The 15539-nt window shown below is 36.6% G+C and overlaps 1 long non-coding RNA gene across 1 annotated transcript in view; it reads right to left on the minus strand.

Annotated features, from left to right (window-relative positions):
• Nucleotides 1–8807: 8807 nt before the first annotated feature.
• LOC147584297 (uncharacterized) overlaps nucleotides 8808–15539 on the minus strand; it is a 39379-nt gene continuing 32647 nt past the window's right edge. Inside the window, exon 3 of the long non-coding RNA XR_015248179.1 lies at nucleotides 8808–9203. This is a non-coding gene — a long non-coding RNA (uncharacterized LOC147584297). The remainder of the gene's footprint in view (nucleotides 9204–15539) is intronic.

Below are 15539 nucleotides of genomic sequence, written 5' to 3' on the forward strand. Positions count from 1 at the left end.
AACAACATTAAAGCTTCTATCCTGTTCTCTTGTATCACTTGCTCTGGGAAAAGTTGGCTGTTACAATGTGAGGTCACTCAAGAAGCCCTATGATGAGACTGTTATGCCAGAGAGCTCTTCAGACTTGAAAAACTTTGAGCCGTAGGGGCGCCTGGGTGGCGCAGTCGGTTAAGCATCCAACTTCAGCCAGGTCACGATCTCACGGTCCGTGAGTTCGAGCCCCGCGTCGGGCTCTGGGCTGATGGCTCAGAGCCTGGAGCCTGTTTCCGATTCTGTGTCTCCCTCTCTCTCTGCCCCTCCCCCATTCATGCTCTGTCTCTCTCTGTCTCAAAATAAATAAACGTTAAAAAAAAGAAAAAAAAAATTTAAAAAAAAAAAAAAGAAAAGAAAAACTTTGAGCCGTAACCACCATCTAAACCACTTCTGAATTTCTGCTAAGTTTGGGGAGATTTGTTACACAGCAAGAGAAAACTAATATTCTCTTTCTTCAGAACACCTTAATTATGTCATGTTATGAAGGCCATGGTTTCTTGAAGCTACTTTTTATACTATTAGTAACATCTGCCAGCTTGCAATGTTGCTTGGGTTTTATAATGTCAGATGTCTTCCACCAATTTCTAATTCCCTGTTGGCCTTCAGCCTCTATTTCCTCTATTTCTTTGAAGAAAGGAAGGAACTTTAGGTGAAAGCTCCAGAACAACCATTTGCAACATTTGATCATCAGTATGGGCCAAAATTATTCACCAGAACTAAATTAATGGAGTAACTAAACAACAACAGAGGGAAGTACCATTAAGGCAAAACACAAAATGGTATATGAATGCTCACCAACTGAAAGCTTAGAATGATACCCATCATATATATTGGCTTACTGGCTATGAGGAAAAAACTGAATATATTTATATTATATTTGTATCAATCAGGAAACATGGATTTTGCTGTAATGTAAATAATCCTCAAATCTCAGAGATTTTATAAAACAAAGATTATTTCTTGCTCACTCTACTTATCCATGGGTTTACTTGGAAGTTTACTCTGTATCATCCTCACTTAAGTCTAAGATAAAAGCTCTTGGAACATTTCCAGTCACCATGGCAAAGAGAAAAAGCTATAGCAATTTATACTCACTTTTGCTCAAATTCCATTGGGCATAGCTAACTTCAAAGAGGAAAAGGAAATATAATTCTGCTGTGTGCACAGGAAGAATATTTGGCCAACAGCACACATGCCACCATATGTATTCAAATTAATATCAAGTATTACTGACATGAATATACAGTACTATAATAAACCACTATATACACAGTGCTGTATGAGACAGACTTACAATGTGACTTTTTTTCTGGCAAAGGTGGGAGTGGGTAAGCTGGGAATAAAATGCAGTGGTGAGAATATAGAAGGAACAAAAAAGGTTACAATAAACTTTATTGTAATAAAAGGATAATTAATTTTATTTGTTATTTTGTATTAAAGACAAATGTTTTAGAGCACAGAGAAGAGGAAAGAATGATAGTAACTAAATGTTTGAAGAATCAAGGAGTGAATGGATGAATGTATGAAGCCCTAGAATTTTAGTATCTCATTAATGATCCTGGGTGGTTCTAAGACCCTGAAGTTGACCCAATCCCTGTAATAGTCTCTTTGATTAATTCGCTACCATTCCTAGAATGCTCAGTACTATGAGTGACTTGGATCAGTCTGGAGTCCTTGAATTTATGGGAAATTGTGTGAAGTCTGGACTGTACTGAGTTTGGCACATAGTGAGCTTGGCCATTTCTCATCTCTTTGAAGTCCCTTCATTTTAAGTTGTGGACTTTTTTCTTCCATTGCAAAATTTGTGAGAGAATCATAACCCTGGCCACACAGGATATTTACCATTAGCTCATGAATACAATTACAAGAGAAATGTATTTTCTTTGTATGTTCATTATATTGAGATAGATGCTAATTCTTTTTTTTTTAAGTTTTTTTTTTTTTTTAAGTTTATTTATTTTGAGAGAGAGGGGGCGGCAAGCATGAGGGGGAATGGCAGAAAGATTGGAAGAGAGAGAATCCTAAGCATGCTCTGCACTGTCACTACAGAGCCTGATTCGGGGCTCGAACTCATGAACTGTGAGATCATAACCTGAGCCGAAATCAAAAGTTGGGCACTTAACCAACTAAGGCACCCAGGTGCCCCTGTTCCTTTTTAAATAACATTCTGTTCTTGTTTTTTGGATGCATTATTTTCTCATATATCTGAAGGTATAGAACTATAGATAATTTTGAATTTTTTCTCTATTCTTTGGGTCACTGTCTTTCCCTCTGAGTTTAGATTTTTTTGTCCTCATCTGTCATGTTGAAGACTTTTCTTCTGTGTCTGGTAATTCTTAGTTACCAATCATATTTTAAGAATGAGACTTAAGCTGAATGAAAGCTCAGAGCACGGTCAGAGTTTGCGGACGATAAAGTTCACTGTAGGGAGATTGACTAGTAAGGCAGCATTTTCCTAGGTGAACCCCAGATTTCAATTTGTATGAGTCTTTCCTTGGGGTCCTTTCAATTTTTTCAGAGAGGTGTCGAAGTCTCCTACCTAGAAAGGCCTGTTCCTTGCTGTCAACATTTTGAAAGCAGAGCCAGAGAAGGGGATGGAGGTTTTACAATTTAGTACTAAACTTTCATTTATTTTAGTCCTGTGTTTTAGCCTCAGCCTCTGCTATGCCTGAGATCCTTAAAACTAGTGGCCAGTATAGTCCATTTTCTTTGGAGAATAATCCCCTCTTTCCTACAGGGTAGTATGTGTGTTGTGTGCGTGTATTGTGTGTATATATATGTGTTTGTGTAGGCGGGGGTGGGAGGGGGGTTCATCTTGTCTATAGTCAAACTTTCTACCCCTCCTCTGGTTTTTAGCCCTGCACTTCATCCTTGCTTCTATATTCAGCCCTTCAGGACTTTTTGACCCAACCTCCTGGCTTTGTCCCTCTGATCTGCCTATACTTCTCTACCTGCTTCTTTTCTAAATAGTTGTTGAAATCCCATGTCCTCTGTTTTTTTTCTTTATCCTTTTCTTGTAGGCAGATACCTTTGTTTTTCTTTTGCTATCATTTTGGCAGAGGTTGTAGAAGGAGAAGAGATGAGTGCATGTAATTAATTCACCATTTTTAACCAAGAGCTCCTTAAGATTTTTTCTCTAAAGCACCAAGGCAATCAGACTTTTCACAAGAGCCCTTGATCCTTACATTCTTTTTCTCCCATCATTTGGCAAAGTAGAAAAACAAATTTACTCTTTGATCTAGTAACATGGCTGAAAAAATCTAAATAAATAATTGTCTGCTATAAAGCATTTTCTCTTCAGCTGTTTAATAGTACACCCTATGTACACCCTCCACAATATTATTCTATGATTACATATTTTAAGATTTTTTTGAAAGAAGTGTAAAATATCAAACAGGTTTAAAATGCTATTAGCCACTGAGTAAATGTTATATGGTGTTTAAACTCCCCCTTTTTTTTAATGGGCCACCAAAAGGTAAAAATAGAAAAGAATTTTGTGAGTAACCTGATTTTTTTCCCATCAATCTTTTCCAGTCTTTCTGGGACCATTTAAAACAATTAGTATTTCAAAATGTCAAATTTTAGCATTTCTTCAATGTATATGTTTATCAAATTTTCATTTAATAATTCTGTTATTCTTTCTGCCTGTCATCTTTTTTTGTACGTAAGATTAAAGCATTGCATGTATGTAAATTCCGATTGCTCTGTTATTTATTTTGTGATTAAAAAGTATTTCCATAAAATATTTAGAAATATTCCAAGTGTGTATGTAAATTAGACTGTTAGACTGATCACAACTGCCAGACTGGTACCCTTTCAAAGTAAGTTATTTATCTATAATTTCAAATGTCCTAACAGAAGCAGTCTCAGGGTTTTCAGCAACTTACAGTTATTGATATTATTGGAAAATATTTTTAGACTGTATTCTAGAATATATACACAAGGTTTCATCTCTGGGAAATTATAATTTAAAGTATGACTAGACAGGGATGCCTGAGTGGCTCAGTGGGTTGAGCGTCTAACTCTTGATTTCTGCTCAGGTTCTGATCTCATGGCTGGTGGGTTCAAGCCCCACATGGGGCTCTGTACTAACAGCCTGGAGACTGCTTTGGATTCTGCGTCTCCATCTCTCTCTGCCACTCACTCTCTCTGTCTCTGTCTCTCTCAAAAATAAACATTAAAATTTTTTTTTAAGTATGACTAGACAAAGAAATGTGAAATGATATAGAATTGCTAAGATGAGGAAGGAATGTTCTCAGAAGGAAAAAACCACCCAAAGGCAACAATTGAGGATGTAGAAAGGGTTTACCAAGCTGGTTGCAACTTCTCTTAAGAGACAGGACTGTCAATTGAGAAAATGCCAAGGATGAAAAGCTGAATATTGATCATTTCAGTCGTTGATCATTTCCTCCCACTCTTTGACCCAGAAAAGCAAATTAAAACTTTGAAAGAAAAGGAATGAAAAAGTGATGTTCTAATGGTGGGACTCCTTTCCTTGGACAGGGAACCTAGGTAAACGGTTACTCATTGTTTTTTCATCTCTGAAGTAAGGCTGGTAAATTACATAGGTGAACACTTTTAACACATCACTACCACAACAAATGGTAAGTGTTAAATGAGTTAAGTAAAAGAAAAACTTAGCCAAAACGAAATGAATCCATTTCAAGGTAAACAACAGGTTTCCATTTCCAATGAACCTAAGACACTGCAAGGGGACCAGACAACATTATCCGCATACAATGAAACCACCTGTTATTCTAGAGTCTAAATTGAGAAATCCAGAAAGTCTCCAGTCTCTCAGTTCAGGATGCTTTAGATTTAACAACAAATAAGAGTTTCAAATCTCAAGATGCTAAAGAAAGTGTTTATGATGTAATAAGTAGCTGATTATAATATTGGGAAAAGATTTGTTCTGATAACTATTTTCATGCTTTGGATTTACTTTTTAACATAAAATACTGGTATTTTATAATATCGTACCTAAAGTTTTGCTTCCAAAGTTGTGATAAAGTCTCAAAAGGTAGAATCAAATGAGGATGTAAGATGAAGCAAAATGAAGGATAATAAAAAATAAAAACAGTCAATGTGAAAGGCAGTGTCTTATCTATATATTAATAATATTGAGGTTAGGACTTCAGGAGCAAGATAACTAAATTTTGGGATTATGCTCCAGAATACATAGACATAGTCACAATGAAGTACAGACCTAGGATTTGGATGCAGAGTCTTTTTCACATTGCAATATTGGGCAACTACCTGACCAGGGATCCCCTCCCCTTCTCCACTCACATGGATGCACACAAAGGAACAGTTGGAAACAGAGCAGGGCTGCCAGTGTCCCACAAATAGGATGGCAAATTTCCCAAGAATTGCACGTAGAGTTAGAGGAAACCAAGGATGGAGAATGCCTTAAAAAAGAAAATCCACAAAGAGATATCTGACCCTAACCTCGGCTACAGGAGCTAGAGAGAAGAGAAACAAAGACCTAGTTATACAGACGACGTTAAAACAAACACATGTACAACATTGATAAGCATTTTGCTTAAAGGAAGAAAAGAACAGGAAGGGCTGAAAGTCTCCACACAGACCAATCTGTTTGATGAAAACATATTTCCTTTTTTCTTCTGCTCTCCTCTAGAAGACAGTGTACAAAGTGCTCATTTATATTTTCTTTGTTTTCATCCCAAAGCTGGAAGATCAAAGAGTTAATAAAACCTCCTTGCTATAGAAGGTCATTACAAAACTAAATGCAGCAATTCAAAGTGGAAAATAGAATGAATGCCAAGGAGATGTTTAACGAAGTAACATTCTACATGTATTCTTTGAAGAACATTTGCAGACTCGTTTGATTGCTTTAGAGCTCACAGGGCACAATGCGTCCTGTGCGGAGCCAACAGTGACTGATGGTTGCGTTCTGCGGCACTGAGGCCAAGCCACTCGGAATCACAAGTATATTTGAGAGTGAATTACCTAATATGGTGGAAATATTCATGAGTATTTTACATAGCAAAATGGTATTAAAAACTTCCACATTTTTCCCCCTTTAAGACTAAATGTCCAAATATAAGACATGAGTCTATTCATTTGAAAAATAATTTGAAGCCCTATTTTCCCAAGAACGGACAGGTTGGATGGCAAGATAAGGGATTAGCTTGATGTTTCCCATTAGCTTTTGAGATCCTTTTTTTTTTTTTTTCTTTTTCTGTTTCTTTTTCTTATTTTTTGGTCCTTTTTTGGCACTTACATTCTTAGAATGGGAGCAAATATGGAATATAGAGAGGTAGCCTGTGGAATTATCAATATTGTCATAGGATTCATTTGACAGAGACAGGCTGGTACATTGCACTTGCCTTACCGTGTGACATAAGGCAAGAATTTGCTATTCACTGTAGCCCTTGAATCTTGGCTTTGAGACCCATTGGTTTTTTTCCTAGAAAAGATGCACAACAGTCTAGAACATCAGAAATCACCAGCCTGCTGGTGGACCCATGACTATGTGGTGAACCCATGACTATGTGGTGACACGGAGGCCAATGGTAGAGATTATTTAGAGTCTCCGAGGTATAATCAGACTTTTTTTTTTTTTTAGTGTTTAAAAACTTGGGAAATACATGTTGTTTTTCTTTTCAAGACGATAAGGTTCTTCTCTAGGATAATTTGGGAAAACTGGCAAAGCAGGTGTTCAGATAATGATTCCACTCAGAAGAGGAGTGTAATTAAATAACAACATAGGAACATAAAGATATCTGAGATTAAGTTTAAGCCATTAAACTTTTTAATTATTTGGAGCGAATAATTGACCTATTTTACCATAAAATGAAACTTTTGAAGTACTGTTGAATGTTGTCCTGATGCCAGTAGTCTTTTTTTTCCCCCCTTTTTGCATCAGTGGTGCATGTCACCTTCCTGCGAGGCAACCAGTTTGCAGATCTGGCCAGAGGGAAAATTACTGGGCAACAGAATGAAAAGGAGGCATAAGTCAGCTCAGCTCTCTGAACCCTAGAAAAGGCAACTTCCCTCTAGCTCATGAAAGAGGACGATTGTGCTCAGTACCACTTATCCGGTGCCAACAATCTGGTAAGCCCTCTATTCAGCGCCACACCAAGGCTCTAGCAAGGTGACCCAGAGTTTCGGGCTGAGGTCAGGGAAAGGTCAATGCCTGAAAAATGGAACTAGTCAAAAGGAAAGAATCCTAGGAATGGGTGAGGTTAGTCACCCACAAGAGTAGCCCGATCCACAAAATGGCATAGAAAAGCATTTTTTATGGAATTTAAAGTTCTAAATAATCTCTCTGGCCTCGGCAAGCTGGGGCTAGATGCTCTGAAGTATGCTTATAGTAAAGCATTCTGTCATGAAAATTCCCATGGACTTCGTCCATCTCTTCATTTCTACTTTTCCGTTTCTTCAGTTCCCTCCTCCCCGCCACTCCAACCTTCGAAACTAAAGACCAGACAATAGGCATGAAGACACTATCACCTTGTTATTAGAAACCCTCTCTAAAAGCTAGTCAGCTTTCCCTTCTCCAGTATCTTTCTGGTGCCTCCCTATAAAGGCAGAGTCAAATACATGCCTACATGATGACGTTAGTTGTGCACGGTATGCCATGAGTACCCATTTTAAATAAGCACTTTCAAGGTAAATGGAACCTTGATGTTTGGAATATTCATTTGTCCTTTCAGAACTGTCCTTCCCTCACGTTATACATATGAGTGCTTCTAGGGTGCCTGTTATGAGCAGAGGTTATCAGGATGAAGGAACGTGGGCTTAGGGTTATTTATTTTCAGGTTAAAAAAAAAAGACATTTCTTCCCCTAGATGGCAAAATGAAAACATTTTACAAATAAATCCACAAATAAAACTTGATCACTTTAAAGATGTGAAAAGACTAGGTATACTTTGAAAAGGAGTTTTATTCTAAAGAAGCAACCAGAAGCTGATATGCGTAACTAAAATGTTTACTATTCATCTGCTTTCTTTTTCTAAGAAATCCCAAATCATGAAGTTAGAAGGTATTTCATTACTTCTCTTTAGTATGTGGAAGGATGGAGAGAGAAATTTCAAGTTCTTTTTGTTTTATATTTGTTGTCAAGAATTCATATAAGAAAGTCAATTTTATACAAAATAATTTCATAAAATTACTTTATTTTTTTTTTTAATTTTTTTTTCAACGTTTATTTATTTTTGGGACAGAGAGAGACAGAGCATGAACGGGGGAGGGGCAGAGAGAGAGGGAGACACAGAATCGGAAACAGGCTCCAGGCTCTGAGCCATCAGCCCAGAGCCTGACGCGGGGCTCGAACTCACGGACCGCGAGATCGTGACCTGGCTGAAGTCGGACGCTTAACCGACTTGCGCCACCCAGGCGCCCCTCATAAAATTACTTTAAAGAGAGTCAATTTCCATAGATCAATTTCAGTAGGTCATAGAATATAAGCCTTTTAATATGAGCTCCTTAGTTTTATTAGTACATTATAAATTATTTATCTTGGAAAAAATACATTAAAAACAGAATTAGAATGTCTTTGGTTTATATAGCTCACAGCATTAAGTTAAAATAGTATAATACATGTTATACAGTGAGAAATGTAAATGTGGCCTAAAAGAACATTTTTGAGTCAGTTTCACATTAAACATTGAATAGAAAAGTTGACTTATCTTAAAATAAAGCAAGTCACTATATCACTCTGCTACAAGCAAATGTTTCGTTTGTAAATAAGGATGAACTGACAGTGCTTGAAAGTGTAGTTCATCAAAATCACAACAAGAAACCAAATATTATGAATGTGTAAAATTCCATGTTTATTTAATATCCATTACATAGCCGGTTCATTGAAACCAGACTTTGTAAAGACAAATAACATTTCTGATGAACATAAACAATATCATATAGTTGAAATTCATCCTGTATTTTCACATGAATAAAGATGTCATTATGCAAGAGTTTCAACAATAAAGACCTTGCTGTGAATTGGCATGGCATGCTTCAAGGCAGCACCAGCCTCCGTCAGCTCAAGAGGGGACATTAGCAGCTCTGCGCCAAGGAGCTCAGTGATCCCATGTTCACACTCAACTGTTGTGGAACCTTTCCCTGATATCAGAGTTGGTGTCCCGTGTGGTCTGTGTCATGGGTACTTCCTCAGAGGACACATCCAAAGCTCAGGCTGGGTATTCCTAATACAAAAAAAAAAAGAAAGAAAGAAAAAAAAGGCAGAAAACCAATGGCAATATGCAGATAATGCACTTCTCTAGTGAAGGAGAAGTAGAAGTATTATACTCAATAATATCAATGATTATCTTTATAGTTGCACGTATTTATTGAAGTTTACTGTGTGCCAGGTACAATACTAAGCCCTTAACATTCACTGTTGTATAAAACAGATGAACATAAAGGAAGGGAAGCAAAAATAACATAAAAACATGGAGGGGGACAAAACACAAGAGACTCTTAAATATGGAGAACAAACAGAGGGTTACAGTAGGGATTGTGGAAGGGGGGATGGGCTAAATGGATAAAGGGCATTAAGGAATCTACCCCTGAAATCATTGTTGCACTATATGCTAACTAGAATGTAAATTAAAAAAAAGTTTTTTCAATAAAAAAATAAAAAATATTATGTCAAAAAAATAAGAAAAAAAAAGATTTATATCTAAGAAATATTCACTATAGCATTATTTACAATGGTAAACAAATGGAAACATTCCACAGGGGCAATAGTTTGGGAATTAGAAATATGTCAAATTCATAATCAGAACACTATGTAGCCATTAAAATCATGATATGAGGTAATGTCTGTAATTGTCATGTTAAGTAAAAAGAATACAAAAGTTCACAGACTATATAATGTGATATTTGGTTAAAAAAATCCTATATATCTGTGCAGTTAAATTCTGAAATGAAATTTAAAAAAATTCACTGTTGTATAAAATAGTCACAAGAATACTTTAAAGTAAACACTTCAGTTATTTGTGTTTTATAAACAGGGAAGCTAAGCTCGACAGAAGTCAAGAAACTTGAACGCAGTTTCACAGTAAATAGTAGAACCAGAATGTCCTTTGTGGCATCAAACATGGCTCAGGGAAGACCAGTAGCTTCCTGTGTCTGACATTGTAGATGAGCTGATAGCTTCTTCCAAGCTATTTGTAGCCCTTTTCCACCTTGCTTTCTCTATTATGGAGGCTAAAATTCCTCACATTCTACAAAGACCTTTTTATGTCTTTCTGATAATATTTTTTCTTCTAATTTTTACATTCTGAACCACAACACAGGTCTTCCTGCTCCTAGGAGTGACCATGTGATAGATTCTGGCTAAGATGTATGGTGAAGTTGCTAGCTAGGTTTTGCAGAATGTTTTTTTTTTTAAAGAGACAAACTCAGTGGTATGGTAGGTCTCTAGCTAAGAGGGTAAACCCCATGTTAAGTATTCTATACAACATATGTACACCACACACACGCATGCACACACACAGAGCAAGGAAAACAGACTCCTGGTCCTTTCACCCCTCCACCCTTCTTCTTTACCTATCCTGGATTATCCATCTTCAGATTGGTTGATACATAAAAGAAAAAACAATCCTTCTGGTAAGCCATGTTAATTTGGTCCTTGTGGCTGACTATACTGATCACCTAAAACTGCTTTATAAAGTTTTGTGACTTACTGGGGGAAATAGTCACTAATATTTGTTAAATAAAAGTGTAAATGATTGAGCTGTATATCTTAATTGAGGTATATTCTGTTCTGTATTTCTACAATTAAATTAATGCTGGGTGAATTTCCTTTTATTTAAATACTAAACACAAGCACATCTGAAATAGCTATCAGTTCTTTTTGCTCTAAGTGTGTAGGTTAAAAAATAAGACAAGCCCTCTGGGCTATGTGCACAGAAAGAATAGCTATAGCCCTGATCAGAGGGTGCCAAAGTCTAGAATTGAATTCATTGTTGGGCCCAACAGAAAAGGAAAGGAGAAAATCAAGGGGAGAAAAGAAGACATTTTTGGAAAAGGTGAGACACTCAGATTAAAAAAAAATTCTGTGAAATTGAACAAAACCCACTTTCGCACCCCCTCCCCCTGTTAATGATTGGAATCCCATTTCCAACACTCATTGGGTGTATGACCAGAGATAAGGTTGTTTCACCTCTGTGAGATTACCAGTTGTTTTCATATATAAAGTCAACATTTTGCAGCCCTTCTCATAGGATTGTTTTGGGATTAACTAAAACAATGAATATAACTTGTCTGGTGCTGTGCCTGACTCATAGAATACAGTTAACAGATTTTAATTCTGCCCCCCACCCAGCTCCCCATTACCCATCCCCTTTGACAGAAAGATGACTTCAAAGACTTCTGTCTAATCTCTGAAAGCATTATTTTTCTTCACAGTCTAGTCCCTATACAAAGATAACATTTGGTTGGACATAGATATTAGTGAAAAAAATGCCTCCAAGAGGGATATAAGCTTCCTGAAGGCAGTAACCATGTCTTATTAATGTTTAATTCTTCAAGAAGTTGAGTTTCTAAAGAATGTCCAGTTAAGGTATTTAAAGAGAAAATAACTTTTGAAGCCCCCATATGACCGTTTAATGATTTATCAAGTCTAAAGCCTCCTCTTTTTCAAGGTGTAATCTTGTCAGCATTTACTACCCATTGAGCACAATACTTGAAGACTTGTAAAGTAATTCTGAACAAAGGTAAACCCATATTGTCCATAATAATAGGAAGTCATGAAAAAACAAAAAATATAGTATAATGGTTGTTTACTGTGAACTATTCCCTATGCTAGGCTCCTTTATACATCATCACTAATCATGTTCACAACTATGCAAAATAGGTGTCATTAGCCCCATATTATGAAAGGAAAGCCAGCCATCAAAGACTTGATTGGCACTAATAAATGAATGCAGAGTGCCTTCATCACAGTTTGACTTCAGATCTCTCATATTCCAATGTTGGAGCTCTTCACACTCTACCTACTGCATCCCAGAAAAACATGCAGACTATGAATTTCTAGAAAAAAGAAAAAAGTAAAGGAAATCAGACATCCAGTTTGGTGGAAAACAAGGTTTGGAGACCTTAATTATTCAGATCTATAATGTCAAAATTATTAATTGCTAATAAAAATCAATAATAGGGTAGGTCTATTTTTAATTTTTTGAGGAACCTCCACAACCCCAATGTTTATAGCAGCACTCTCAACAATAGCCAAATTATGGAAAGAGCCTAAATGTCCATCAACTGATGAATGGATAAAGAAATTGTGGTTTATATACACAATGGAGTACTACGTGGCAATGAGAAAGAATGAAATATGGCCCTTTGTAGCAACATGGATGGAACTGGAGAGTGTTATGCTAAGTGAAATAAGCCATACAGAGAAAGATACCATATGGTTTCACTCTTATGTGGATCCTGAGAAACTTAACAGAAACCCATGGGGGAGGGGAAGGAAAAAAAAAGAGGTTAGAGTGGAAGAGAGCCAAAGCATAAGAGACTCTTAAAAACTGAGAACAAACTGAGGGTTGATGGGGGGTGGGAGGGAGGGGAAGGTGGGTGATGGGTATTGAGGAGGGCACCTTTTGGGATGAGCACTGGGTGTTGTATGGAAACCAATTTGACAATAAACTTCATATATTGAAAAAAATTTTTAAAAATAATAAAAAAAATAAAAAAAAATCAATAATGCCCAATAATACTATTAATAATATAAAAAAAGTCTCATTTAATCTTCACAACATTCTGTGAGACAGATGTTATTGCCTCCTTACCTGAATAGATGTTGACATTTAGAGAGAGCAATGGCTTTTCCAAATAACAGATCTTGGACTTAAATTCTGACTTCATCACCTAGTCTAGTCCAGTCCATCACCATCACCTTTCCAGTATACCACCACATTCTGCCTGCCATGCTACTTTGCCTGAATTTCAGTGAAAAAAGGACAAAAGATATGGCAACATGGAGTAAACACCGTCTTTGGCACTTCCAAAGGGCCTTTACTAGATCTAAATGCTTTCTGCTGACAAGGCTTTTTTTTTTTTTTTTTTTTTTAATGTCTTCTGAGAAGGCATTCTGATAAAGTATGGATTCAACAGAACAAGTCTTCCCACTGAGCAAGTATTAAAGCGATTTTCTGAAGGTCTTTAGTTCATGCTTGGTTTTCAGTATGTCCTTTTCCTTCTTAACATCTGTTTTCAAATGAGCAGTGAGGAATCACTTTAAGGACTAGAATAGCTCTGGAATATTTAACAGATGCTGGAACTCATGTCTTGGGCGCCAGTTCAGATCCAAAGATATATGGTTCTCTCCTCTTCTAACCTATGACTTTAAGCAGTAAGAGCAGACCAATGTGTTTAAACTAGTATATTGTACCATAAAACCATTGTTTCCTATTTTGATTTAGAGATGCTGGTGAGGAATCAACTAGGATTGTTACCACTGAGAACTTGCACGGCAGTAACCATCATTCACTCTAGTGACACATGGTGTGTCTCTTGTGCTTTTTGAAGCAGGACAGCTGGATATAAGCAATCAGGTGAGGTGGGATAGCATACATTCCTTTAAAAAATCTTTCTGAGTTTGGAAAAGGTGGAACTAGGGTGAACAGCAGATAGAGCAGCAAGCAGTAGCTAACCAAGAAGAAAGATGATAATTCAAGCTGGGACTAAATTAAAATGAATAGAAAGAAAGCCCAAATGAGCCAATAGCTAAACATGGGAGTGAAAAAGACTTAAATGCCAAACATATCAACCTTGAAGACTAGAGGACCCTGGACAATACAGGTGACAATCAAAGCCAAAGGCACTCAGCACTCAGTTATTCTTTCTTTTTAAGGTTATGTATTTATTTTAATAAGGAGAGTGTGCATGCTAGCAGGGGAGGGGCAGAGAGGGAGGAAGAGTGAGAGAATTCCAAGCAGGCCCCATACTGTTTCTGCATAGCCTGACGTAGGGCTCAGTGTGGGTCTGGAACCCATGAGCTGTGAGATCATGACCTGAACGGAAATCTAGAGTCAGACGCTCAACCACTGAGCCACTGAGGTGCCCCAAGTTTTTGATGCCCCTTAAGTGTTAAAAACACTGTCTTCCAATTTGACAATAAATTTCATATTTAAAAAAAAAATTAAAATTAAATTAAAAAAAATAAAAAATAAATAAAAACATTGTCTTCAGATATTATTAAGGAAAGATACCTGAATCAGAAAGACTCAATTATATTTATAGATAACATTCTGACTCCTGGAGTGAGCCAAAGATGTAAAGGCATCCTTCAAAACCTAGTGTTTGCAAAGGCTTCTTTCTGTTTGTGCTCTACATTACATAGTTCTTTTATTCCTTCTTGAACCCCTATTTACTATTGTGATATACCATATTAGCAAAAGCAAACACTTTTGTTTCACTCTTCTAACATATATCTATTAATTTAGCCTTCACAACAAACCTCTGAGATAGGATCTATTATTATCCCCATTTTACAGATGAAGAAACAGCACAGAGAGGTCTGGCAGGTTCCCAAAGTCATGCAGGTAGTTAGTGAAACCAGGCCATCTTCTCCAAGTCCTTGCTCTTAACCACTACACAAAGATGCCTTGCTTAACTCTTTCTTTAATGCAGTTAAAATATTTGACAGTCCTCTAAGAATAAAATTTCACTACAAACAAACTTATAGGTAACTTCCAGGTATTAGTGGGTCCATAACTGACCTGAAAAATCAAATTGTTTTTATTAAACTATGATTTAATTTCTAGTCCCTTTTGGTATGCAATTATATTGCATAAAATATAGGAATAAAATATATTGTTTTACTTACGTGATGATAATAATCATTAGAGAAATCTGAAAATTTCAGGAAGAACCTAAAAATTATAATTTTTTAAAAGGCTGAGTTCAAAAAGCCAAGCTAAAGCTAATGGGGCACCTCTTTGAGATGTGTTTAGTTTACAAATAACAAAAGACTCCTATATTCCTACCATCATTTGTGGGCATTGTAAACATTGTATTAATGAAAATGCTAGTTCTGTTGGTGGCATTTTAAACAAGGAAGAGGCGGCTGTACTTTAGAGCTGAACATACACATAATTGGAAAAGGTGATGATGAACTAAACCATATTTACACAAACATTTGAAGTAATCGCTCGTGAGTCCTGTAGAATAGTTTTCACCTTTTAAAATGATCACACACAGTACCCTATTGGTTCATTTCTTGGCATCTTATTCATGCTGTAAAGCTCCCTGCTGGATAGGAAATCTAGTCTCCATCACCACCTTTTTTTCAAATTAAGTTTCTCTCTCTTGCTGGGTGTATGAATGAAGTAAAATCTAAGGATTTTTCAATTTGTTTCATAATTTTTTGAAATGGGAATTTCAACCAGTGGCCATCAGAACGACAAACTCCAAAACTTTATGTCACAGTAGCAAAGGATGTGCATAGGGGAGTGTGTGTGTGTGTGTGTGTGTGTGGTTTATTTATGTGCCCAGCCAGAGACTATTGCAGTGATGACAAAAATTGGAGAATA

The sequence above is a fragment of the Puma concolor genome, chromosome A1, assembly GCF_028749965.1.
Source record: "Puma concolor isolate L17-30 chromosome A1, mPumCon1.1.hap2, whole genome shotgun sequence".
NCBI lineage: Eukaryota > Metazoa > Chordata > Mammalia > Carnivora > Felidae > Puma > Puma concolor.